The sequence below is a fragment of the Carcharhinus amblyrhynchos genome, chromosome 1, assembly GCF_965287045.1.
Source record: "Carcharhinus amblyrhynchos chromosome 1, sCarAmb.v2.hapA, whole genome shotgun sequence".
Lineage (NCBI taxonomy): Eukaryota > Metazoa > Chordata > Chondrichthyes > Carcharhiniformes > Carcharhinidae > Carcharhinus > Carcharhinus amblyrhynchos.
Window position 1 is genome coordinate 149,393,250 of NC_137324.1, and position 12,007 is coordinate 149,405,256.

The following is a 12,007-nucleotide window of genomic DNA, read 5'->3' on the forward strand; positions in this document are numbered from 1 at the left end:
TCAATGGCTGGGAGGCTAGTTTGCGTGATGGATAGGACTACATTCATGACCTTTTATAATTCTTGTGGTCTTAGGCAGAGCAGGAGTCATACCAAGCTGTGATACAGCCAGAAAGAATACCTTCAATGGTGTATCTGTAAAAGTTGGTGAGAGTTGTAGCAGACATGCCAAATTTCCTTAGTCTTCTGAGAAAGTAGAGGCATTGGTGGGCTTTCTTACCTATAGTGTCGGCATGGGGGGACCAGGATAGGTTGATGGTAATCTGGATGCGTAAAGACATGAAGCTCTTGACCATTTTGACCATGGGTGGGTTATGTTGTGAGGAAGTGTTGAACATTTGAACATGTTAGGCTTGTATTCATGGATTTTAGAAAAGTATGAGTTGACTTAATTGAAATCTTTAAAATCCTTTAAGATCCTAAACAGAATTTTAACAGGGTGGATGTGGAGAGGATATTTCATCTTGTGGGAGAATCTAGAAGGGTTAATGTTTAAAATGAGGAATTGCTCATTTAAGACAAAGGAGAATCTTCTTCTCTCAAGACGGTCGTGGGTCTCTGGAGCTCTCTTCCTCAAAAGGCAGTGTAAGCAGATTTTTGAATATTTTTGAAGCAGAGTTGGATTCTTGGCTAACAAGGGCATGAAAGGTTATTGGGGATAGACGGGAATGTGAGTTGAGGTTACAATCAGATCAGCCATGATCTTATTGAATGGAGCAGGCTCGAAAAGCTGAGTAGCCTCCTCTTGCTCCTAATTTGCATGTTCATAATTCAGAAGCTGGGGGTTGAGAAACTAATTAAGACCACATGGATAAAAGAGTGGCAAAGGATGTGGATTTAAGGAGTTTTGGATAATTTATTGAAGTCAAGAAGCCAGCAAAAAGATAACTGTGTATTTACACTTGAGGTGACAAATGTATGGACAAGACTGAAATAAGAACAAAGGTGAGTAATATTATTGGAGTGGAAATAAGCTATTTGGAAACTGGAAATATTCATCCTTGTTTTCAAATCCCTCAGCCTTGCCACCACGTCTCCCCAACCCATTCCCCAACCCCCCTCCAATCTCTGTAATCTCCTCCAATCCCACAACTGTGCAGATAAATCAACTTCTCTAATTCTGGCCTTTTGTGCAATGTGCATCCTGATTTAAATCTATCTACCGTTAGTGACAGTGCCTTTAAGTGACTCAGCCCCAAACCCTGGAGTATCCTCACTACGCCTTTACTCCTCTTTACCTCATTTTCCTTATTTAAGACACTCTTTAAAACCTACCTCTCTAATGAAGCTTATGGCCATCTGATGTAGAATCTCTTTTGACTCGGTGTCATACTTTGTTTCATAATGGTATTGTGAAACATCTTGGGAGAGTTTATTACATTAAAGGAACTATATAAATATAAACTATTGTTAGAATCCAGTTTAACCCTCTGCTCAGGGTCAAATAGAACAGCTGAGATCCTTCTCTCTTTATAACAATATCATACCATGCAGTTTTCACTGAGCCGTGAGGAGTCTTAATGACTCATCAGCTAACCGTCCCTTCAAGAAGGTAGTTAGGTACCACTGAATGCTATATGACCTGGAAGTCATCAGCTGGTAACTCTGAAAGCCATCCTCCAGCAAAATAGAGGTGCCGATTTCATGAAGGAAAATCATCTTTCTCTCAACAGTTTTTGAGGCTGAGAAGTTCATGATTCTCCAATCTCTCCTCAAAACTCAAATGTCAGCTGATCCTAGGGATTAACCTTGTATTAAGTAAACAGGGTTATTTCACAAGTGAATATACAGAGAGGCCATTATAGTCAGATTCATAAATCTGTACAATGTGTTTCCCCATTAGAACACAAAATAATGACCATGTCACACTTGCCCATGTCCATGGGTCAACTGAAACAAAAATAGCTCTTAGCTACCATGGCTCTTCTGAGTCTGACCAGATTCCTTTGCAGCTTTTGTTTTTTAACACTCCAGATTGCCCGCTTATATCTCTGTCTCTAGTGTTTACAAGTAGAAGAGAAGGTGCCATAGAGAGAGCAAGGCTGGATCACTGGATAATTCTTGCCGAGCACGCAAAACCAGAAACTTCAAAGCACAATGGGTGTGAGGTCACCAATTCAGGCTACAGAATTGTTTATTGCTTACAGAAAATAGAAACAATATCAAAGCTCAGCTTATTTTAACCGCTTTCATTCTCATTGCCCCATTTTGTTTAAACATGTGTGACTATATTTCCCTGAAAACTCACCATTAAAAGTACATCTTTCCCAAATATTTTCCAGCGGAATAATCAAAAAATCCAAAATGTGTCATCCATCAAATATTGAAAATAATGACCTTTATATTAATAAGATGAATTTTACCCTTATTATATTAAACAATATAAATTGAACTTGTCGTTGCATCATAAGCACTCATTTAAGTCTAAGTTCGTATCTATTTTTTCAGTCTGTTCTTTTGTGTATATATGAATATAAAGCACTAGTGGTAAACTCTCCATTGTTCAAGTCGTAAGTGATTTCAAACACTAGCATTTTTATATATAAACTTATTGAAGGACTTTGATTATGGTGGAGAAAAGTGTGTGATCCCAGAGGTAAGGAGGATCCAAGACATCTGGATGGCCTAGCAGCTACAGTGGATGACTGGTACAGAGTGGTTTCTGCTTTCACCCTTCAGTCCACAGAAGAGTTTCTAATCATGGTTTATGCCATGATTTCACCATGCGGCAAGGGGGAATTTAGATCTCAAGAACTACGATGGGCAATCCAGTGAATGAACCTGTGTTGTTGGTATTGTTCTGCACCACACTCTTAGTCAACTGAACTGAGTAGCTCCAAACAGACCAACTAGAAGTTGGTACTACACTATGTCATTTCATTTTCTTTCTCCTCACATTTTGCTTTCCCTGTTTGTTATTTTATATCTATTACCCCCACCACTGAAAGTGGGCAGAGGTAATGTTTTCACCCCTGTCTATTACTCTGTCAATATACCTGAAAAATATATGAATAATGCATCTCAAAAATTACTGGATAGATTTCACTGAAATTCAGTACATGGATAGGGTATGGTCCAAGGAAGAACTGATTAGTTTCTGGCAAAGATGCAGATCTGGATCCTGAAGCTTTTTCAAGATCAGTAGCATTAAGACATAAAGCAAATTGACTTTTGGTTTAAGAATGGTGTGGGTTGTTTAATTTAGAATGTCGTTGATTTTTTTTTCAATGTTGTGGATTGTCTCAGCTTCTGTGGTGCAATTTATTATGAATCTCAGAATGAGCAGAGTTTTCAGAGCCGACTGTTGGATATGGATTAGCTTGAACCTTGAACATGTTGGACAATTGCAAGGACTAAAGGTCTTCTACTTTTATCTGCTCAACACCCATACCCTATCTCATTTACAGTTACGCCTTTCAGTGCCTGACCACAGATCAAAGTAGAAGATCCTAGCTCAATGGCTATGCATGCCTTGAAAATATCCAGGTGACTTTCCTCCTCTCTGATTTATTGTAGTGTCAGGCGCTCAGACTTTAGCTCCAAATGCTGACACTATACATGCAGTGCCATGGATCACACTGGCATTCACCAGTTTCCACATACTGCAGCTGCAACACATCACCTGGCCTACCATCCTTATTATGTTTTAACTAGCTAACTTTTTTTTAACTTACATTTTAATTAATGCCACTAGTCCTAATTTTGCTTATATTCCTATTGTATCAATTAATGTTATATGTACCCTGATTAAAATTCCCACATTTAGATCAGATAAAAAGAGAAAATGTCCATCAATCAATGAATCACTTATGTTCTTTTCTGTTCAATTTTCTGAACCCACAGACTTATCCCTTAGCTCTTCAAACTCACACTAATGTCTGTAGATGACCTTTTATTTCTGGCAAGCAATTTGTGTCCTGTATGACTACTGGAAGTCCAAGAAAAGTAGAAAAAGGAGCACCTCTTTTCCACTATGCACCAGATTTCAATGAGAACCAAATTCCTAACTCCATACTTGGTCTACATCTCACTCAGGCTTAGGCTCCTTTCCTTATATTCTCTCACTCCATGCCCTTCTATCCTCCTCTGATTTTTAGAGTGTATATAATATATATCTAGCAGTCTGATTGGCCCCTTTTGCCCCATAATTCAACCCATATGACCTCATTTAATAATCCTTCCAGCAAATTGTCCCTCTTCACAGCTGTGATTGCTTCTTCAATCAATATTGTAACTGTGCCCCCCAGCTCCCCCCGCCCACAGCTTTGTATCCCTCTCTATTGCACCTGAAAATCATCTTCTTTAAATATATATTTCAGTAACAGGTTTGATATAATTCCAAGTGTTTATATGTGCCCTCAACTCATCTGCTTTATTCACTAAACTCCTTGGACTAAAGTATATCCCATTAATTGCGAAACTCTTTTGTTAAATATTTTCCAACCTTAGTTTCCTCCATCTTCTGTACTTAATGATGCTGTCAAATTCTAACAAGTGTGAGAAAAATAGAATTTCACATTCTAATATTAACTAGAATAATCAGTATTAAAAGTAACATGGGCACAGAATTCTTAAAATGTACTCAACAGGACTTTTTTGTCTGTACCTAACAAGTCCAACAAGAGGAGAAGCTGTAGACTTTGTTGTAGTGAATATATGATTCAGAATTTGAAATTACAGAAGTGAAGGTGTTGTAGTGTTCGTATAGCCCTGAGCAAATGATAGATGTCTCTAGGGAGTACTTTTCTCTTTATCGATTTTCAGGATGAGAATATTTTTCTTGCCTCTGCCTCCCCCTCTCTGTAATCCAGGGGTTCCCAAGATCAAGTGTTTCTAGTGCTCAGGCTAATACACCGCCATTCACCTTGCTGCTTGCTGCTCTTCCAAATACACATTGTTTCTCTCTGATATTTTCCGTTAATACACACACTAGTGAAATGGAGTTGTGCCTATTAGCAGGTAAGGGGATAGGGTAGATGCAATAGAATAGATGCTGCTGAGTGAGTAAGTCAATGGGGGATTGAGGTTGGGAAGAGAGGCTCAAGAGTGAGTGCGTTTCTAGGGGAGTTAAAGTTGGGAAGATGGACTGTTAAAAGAATGAGTGAAGACAATTGAGGTTCAGAAGAGAAGCTATTGAGTGAATTAGGAGGTAATTGAGATTGGGAATAGGGGCTGTTGAGTGAATGAAGGGAGAGGTAAGTTGCAAAGAAGGGCTGTTAAGTGAGTGGGATAAGGGGGAGGGAAAAGAGGTTTTGGGGAAAGGGGCTGTTGAATGAATGAGGGGAGTTGGGGAGAGAGTGTGCTCAGTGAGTGAGGGGAGTTGGGAAGAGAGTGTGCTCAGTGAGTGAGGGGAGTTGGGGAGGGTGTGACCTGAGTGAGTGAGGAGAGTTGGGGAGACGGTGTACTAAATGAGTGAGGAGAGTTGGGGAGAGGGTGTGCTGAGTCAATTTGTGTTGGGGGGCATTGAGAGGAGTCTCTGTTGATTGGGTGATTCTTTAGTGGGGGTGGGGATGGTCCATTGATACATTTCTCCCTATTTTACATTCTTATGATCCAACAAACAAGCTCATCCATCACATTAATGGCAAATAAAAATATTTATTGTAAGATCTACTTGTAATATGTAATTAGAATGATTTACAAAATACATGGTCAATAGAGGGGTAGTTGGAAAAGAAACTGCCTGTAGCTGTACACAAAAGATTGGAAAATCTGAACAATAAAGTGTGGGGACTGCAGGTGTCGAGATTAGTCTGAAGGAAGCTATATCCTATTTGCAACTCTGAAGTTGCAGTTGTGGAAAATGTTCTTTTTCCTTGATTGGGACAAGTTTTAATCCCAAAATATGAATTTAACAACCATTCCCTGATCAGCATTGAATGAGGTCTTCAGTTTGTTTTCTTTCAAATACAATCCATAAGAATGTTTGGTGAAACAAGAATAATTTGGTGAATTTGGTAACTGTGAACATCGCCTGAATAACTTAGTATCAACATTTTTCCAATTACTTAAGTAATTATATTCTGTTTAAGATTTAATCTAAACTTATTTCACATTAATTTGCTTTCAGTGACATTCCATAGAATCATGGAATCCCTACTATGTAGAAGAGGCCATTTGGCCCATCAAATCTGCACTGACTCTAACAGATTATTTTACCCAGGCCCTCTCCCCCGTTGTATCCCTGTACTCCCATACATTTACCATGACTAATTCCCATAACCCATACATCTTGGGACACTAAGGGGCAATTTACCATGGCCTGTCCACTTAGTATGTGCATCTTTGGACTGTGGGAGGAGACGGGAGCACCCCAAAGGAAACTGATGCAGGCATGGGTGCAACCTTCACACAGACAGTCACCTGAGGCTGGAATTGAATCCAGGTTCCTGGCACTGTGAGGCAGCAGTGCTAACCACTGTGTCATCGTTGTGTTTGTTGTATTCTGCAAATTCAAGAGCAACTTTTTAGTAAAATGCAGCAAATTATACAATCACTGATGTAGGGGACAATAGTTATAAAACTAATGAGGTATGTGGAAATACAAATAATGATATATTGATGGAATTGGAAATGAAGTTACTTATATCTAGGTGCCAATGAAGCATTTGAAATGGTCATTGAGGCTACAGAGTAATGACATAAGGAGCACATTGCTGTGATATTATCCAACCAGTGCTATAGGCTATCATACATTTCAAGGTTGGTGATGAATTAGAGCAAATAGAAAATCTGAAATCTCAATAAATATATTTTACAAGGTTGTCAATACTACCCATTTTATTAATGATTATTGATTTTTCACTATTGTTTTAATATATAAAAGTCATTGGGATATAAATTCTCCATCTCTCTCCCTGTCTATCATTTATCCCAATTAAATACAAAAGTGCACATTTATCAGATTGCTACCTAGATTGCCAGCAGTGGCACTACAATAATATAGTACAGCAATTTTGGCCAGTGAGTAAATCACAAGCCTGAGGAATGCTGCAACCATTAGTACTGAGGATCTGGTAATTTTCCTGCCCTTCATTTATTGTCAAACTTCGGGAGCAGGCCCATGAACCAAAGATTGAGAAGAATATCCAAATACTACTATGCTCCTGGCCACTGCTATTAGCACCTTCTGGTTGCTGCTGGAAACCTGCTGCAAGAAGACCCTATGACCTTAAAAAGGAGGAATCAGTAACCATTTTTATTCTTGTCTGAACATTCATTAGCCTGTTCATGGGATCCCTGAAGAACTTCTGATCTGTGGGTGTTTTGTGGCAGTTCTTTGCACTTGAAAGTAACCACGGAAAAATGAAACAGGATGCAGGGTGCATCTCGTCCATAATTCACTAAAATATAGGCTTACTTACAATAACTGGAGGAGTTCTTGAATATAGATGTGCAAGTGAACATCTAAAATAATAGTTATCTGCCCCATTTACCTCTAAACCAAAGTGATTCCTATCTGAAGGGGAATGCTATAGGTGCAAATGCATCAGTTGCTTATTATTTGATTTGATTTGTTATTGGTGTACAGTGAAAAGTATTGTCTCTTGAATGCTATGCAAAGCATACTGATTATAGAGTACATAGGAGAGAAGGAAAGACGAGGGTGTAGAAAGTAGTGTTGCAGTCATAACCAAGATGTAGAGAAAGATCAATTTAATATAAGGTGGGTCCATTCAAAAGTCTGATGGCAGCAGGGAAGAAGCTGTTCTTGAGGCGGCTAATACATGATCTCAGAATTTTGTATCTTTTTCCTGACGGTAGAAGGTGGGAGAGAGGATGTCCGAGGTGCATGGCGTCCTTGATTATGCTGCCTGCTTTTCCAAGGCAGCAGGAATTGTAGATAGAGTCAACTGAAACCACTTTCCTTTGTAACACTTTTTGGCAGGAGAGTCCAAGACCACAAGTCTTAGAATTATGCAATGACAAGCTTTGAATTTGTTGATGTTAGTTTTCACTTTTTGTTTCTGGGTGGGATTAAAAGGGAATGGTGTTCTTGAAAAGTCTTTGACAAACCACCACATTTTTACATGCAACTTAAAACCACATTGAATCTCGCCAATGTACTACAGTAACATCATTATGGAAATTATGAACAATTATATTCCTTGTCTCACACCCCTCCTGTCCTCCCCTACCTCCACCCACCTTCTCTTTAAAATAGTTTACACAGGAAGTCCCTCTTGTGTAACAAACTGCCTAATTCGAAGTTTAGTCTGAGTTTAACAAATAGCTCTTAAGTTGTGTCTTTATTTGACAAGAAATCCTTTTTGAAAGACTAAGTTATTCAGGACAGTTCCTTGGCAATACAGCACCTCAAATAATGTTAAGCATATCTTTCTGCAAATAATTGGTCAATTTAACTAGAATGAAACAATGCAAGGAACGCCTGTGTTCAAAGAAAAAAATCCATTATGCATGGCTGCTAGTTATACTATCTTCTGTAATCCTCGAGTGCTTTCCCTCACTCAGCAGGTCCTTCCGTCTCAGTCACCCAACTAAATGCATCATTCACAAGGCATGGATTTGGTATTACAAAATATTTTCCAATGGCTTAATAATGTACAGAAGCCGTTGTAGTGAGCACATTGATCAATCACTAATTGTGAAACGAGATGCACATTTTGTGTAGGGTTTGGGGGGGTGTGGGGGAAGAGGGAAGCATGGCCCTGTTGACACTGTTCCCTTGGCCACTCTCTGTGGAAGGATTTGGAAAGCGTGCAGATGATACACAGCTGGAATGATGTCCAGCTTATTTTTCAACAATTATCAACAATTCAATTCTTGCACATTAAGATGCTGACAGTCACAGATCAACACTAATGTGCTCACTAAACTTTACAGACTTTAGGTAGCATGGAAATACTTAATGAAAAGTACACATTTGCATTTACTCATGAATGGCTTTTGTCCACATGCAATTTCTCCATAAAAGGCTGAAAACCTCAGATGATTGATCTTAGGAGTCTTCAAATAAAGAACAAAATCATTATGATCATATGAGAGTGTGTATTTATTAGTTGTATATATATTTTATGCATATATTAGTTGTATATATGGTGAACTCTGACAAAGGGTCACCCTGACTCAAAACATTGGCTCCGTTCTCTCTCCACAGATGCTGTGAGACCTGCTGAAATTTTCCAGCATTTTCTGTTGTTGTTTCAGATTCCAGCATCCACAGTATTTTGCCTTTATATATTAGCTGTGTTAAATAGCTTTCATTCAGTACAGGCACTTCAATATTTATATAAATTCAAATCATACCAGTGTTGTAGTATATTTTGTATTGTATGGAAGGTGATGGCCTGGTGGTATTATTGCTAGACTATTAATACAGAAACTCAGCTAATGTTCTGAGAATCTGGGTCCGTATCCTGCCAAGGCAGATGGTGGAATTTGAATATAATAAAAAAAAATCTGGAATTAAGATAACCAAGACACCATTGTCAATTACTGGAAAAAGCCATCTGGTTCACTAATGCCATTTATGGAAGGAAATCTGCCGTCCTTACCTGGTCTGGCCTACATGTGACTCCAGAGCTACAAAAACACCTTTCAGAAGGCGTTTGATAGGGAGCCGCACAAAAGGTTGTTACAGAAGGTTAGGGGGCATGGAGTTGGGGGTAAGGTGTTAGCGTGGATAGAGGATTGGCTGTCTAATAGGAGGCAGAGAGTAGGTGTCAATGGGTGCTATTCGGATTGGCGGTTGGTGACTAGTGGAGTGCCCCAGGGATCGGTGCTGGGGCCTCACCTATTTACCATTTATATAGATGATCTGGAGGAGGAAGCTGAGTGTAGGGTGTCGAAATTTGCTGATGACACAAAGATAAGTGGAAAAACAAATTGTGCAGAGGGTGTAGAAAGTCTGCAGAGGGATCTAGAAAGGCTAAACGAGTGGGCGAGGACCTGGCAGATGGAATACAATGTTGGCAAGTGTGAGATTATCCACTTTGGCAGGAATAATAGTAGGAGGGACTACTATTTAAAGGGCGAAAAGCTGCAGCATGCTACGGTGCAGAGGGACCTGGGGGTCCTTGTGCATGAGTCACAAAAACCCAGCCTATAGGTGCAGCAGGTGGTCAGGAAGGCAAATGGGATGCTGGCCTTCATAGTGAGGGGGATTGAATATAAAAGTGGGGAGGTCTTGCTGCAACTGTACAGGGCACTGGTGAGGCCGCAGCTGGAGTACTGTGTGCAGTTTTGGTCGCCGCACTTGCGCAAGGATATTTTGGCCTTGGAGGGAGTGCAGAGGAGGTTCACTAGGCTGATACCGGAGTTGAGGGGGTTGAACTATGAAGAGAGGCTGAATATACTGGGCTTGTACTCGTTGGAGTTTAGAAGGATGAGGGGGGATCTTATTGAGATGTATAAGATGATGAAGGGGATGGATAGGGTAGAGGTGGAGAGGTTCTTCCTGCTCAGAAAGGACAGCAGGACTAGAGGGCACAGCCTCAAGATAAGGGGGGCGCAGTTTAGAATGGAGTTGAGGAGGAACTTCTTCACTCAAAGGGTGGTGAATCTCTGGAATTCTCTGCCCGTTGAAGTGGTGGAGGCTACCTCGCTAAATATATTTAAGACACGGGTAGATAGGTTTTTGGTAGGCAAGGGGATTAAGGGTTATGGGGAGAAAGCGGGAAAGTGGAACTGAGCCACTTCAGATCAGCCATGATCTTATTGAATGGCGGGGCAGGCTCGAAGGGCTAGATGGCCGACTCCTGCTCCTATTTCTTATGTTCTTATGTTCTTAAATGTGGTTGACTCTCAACTGTCCTCTGAAATGGCCTAGCAAGCAAAGGCAACTAAAGATGGGCAATTAGTGCTGTAAGAAGTCTCACAACACCAGTGGAGAGGTCTCTACTCACCTGACAAAGAGTCAGAGGCCCAAAAGCTAGTGGTTTTTGCTACCAAATAAACTGTTGGACTTTAACCTGGTGTTGTGAGACTTCTTACTGTGTTTACCCCAGTCCAATGCTGGCATCTCCACATCACAATTAGTGCTGGTCAGCCAGCAATGCCCATGTCCCATAAATTAATAAAAGAAAACTCAATTATATAAAGATCATCACAACATAGGAGCCAGTTGGGCCCATCAAGCCCATGCAGCTCTCTGTAGAACAATTGAGTTAGTTCCATTCCATGCTCTGTATCCACACTGCCCTTCAGGTTTATTTCGCTCAAGTGCCCATCTCACTTCCTTTTGAAATTACTGATTGGCTCTGCTTCGCAGCCCTTGTAGGCAGCAAATTCCTGGTTATTATCATTCTCTACATAAAAAGATTCTTCCTCACACCCCTCTTAAATTAGTCCTTGTATCATCAACTAATGGAACAAGATTTATTTGTCTGTCACATCTGAAACTGTCATAATTCTTTATACTGGAATCAAATCTCCCTTCAATCTCCTTTGCTGCAAGATGAACTGTCACAGGTTATCTACCTTAACTTCATTCCCTAATCCCTGGAACTATTCTGCTAAATTTCTGCTGCACCCTCTCACAGATCTCCACTTCCTTCCTAAAATGTGGTGACCAGAATTGGATGCAATACTCTATTTGTGGACTGACTACTACTGTTCTTTAAGGTCTCTTACTTTAGGCAACCTCAGCCAAGTGGCAGAAGAAATGCTAAAATTCTAGTCCGTATTTTAAGGTTTGGGGAAAGAAAAATGTGCCAAGGTTTCAGGGCTTGGAAATTGCAGCTAAGAGGGGTGTTTGTATAGGTTAGGGTTGTTTTCCTTAGAACAGAAAAGGCTAATTGAGATGTACAAAATTATATTGGATCTGGATAGGGTAGGCAGGAAAGACTTGTTTCCCCTAGGTAAAGGGTAGATTTCCAAGGGGGCATAGATTTAATGTGATTGGTGAAAGGACTCGAAAATTCCTTTCACCCAGAGGGTGATGAGTGTTTAGAATTCACTGCTTAACTGGGTGAGGCAGAAATGCTTAACTCATTTAAAAGTGACTTGGATCTGCATCGGAAGTGCTGGAACTATAAAGCTAGGGTCCA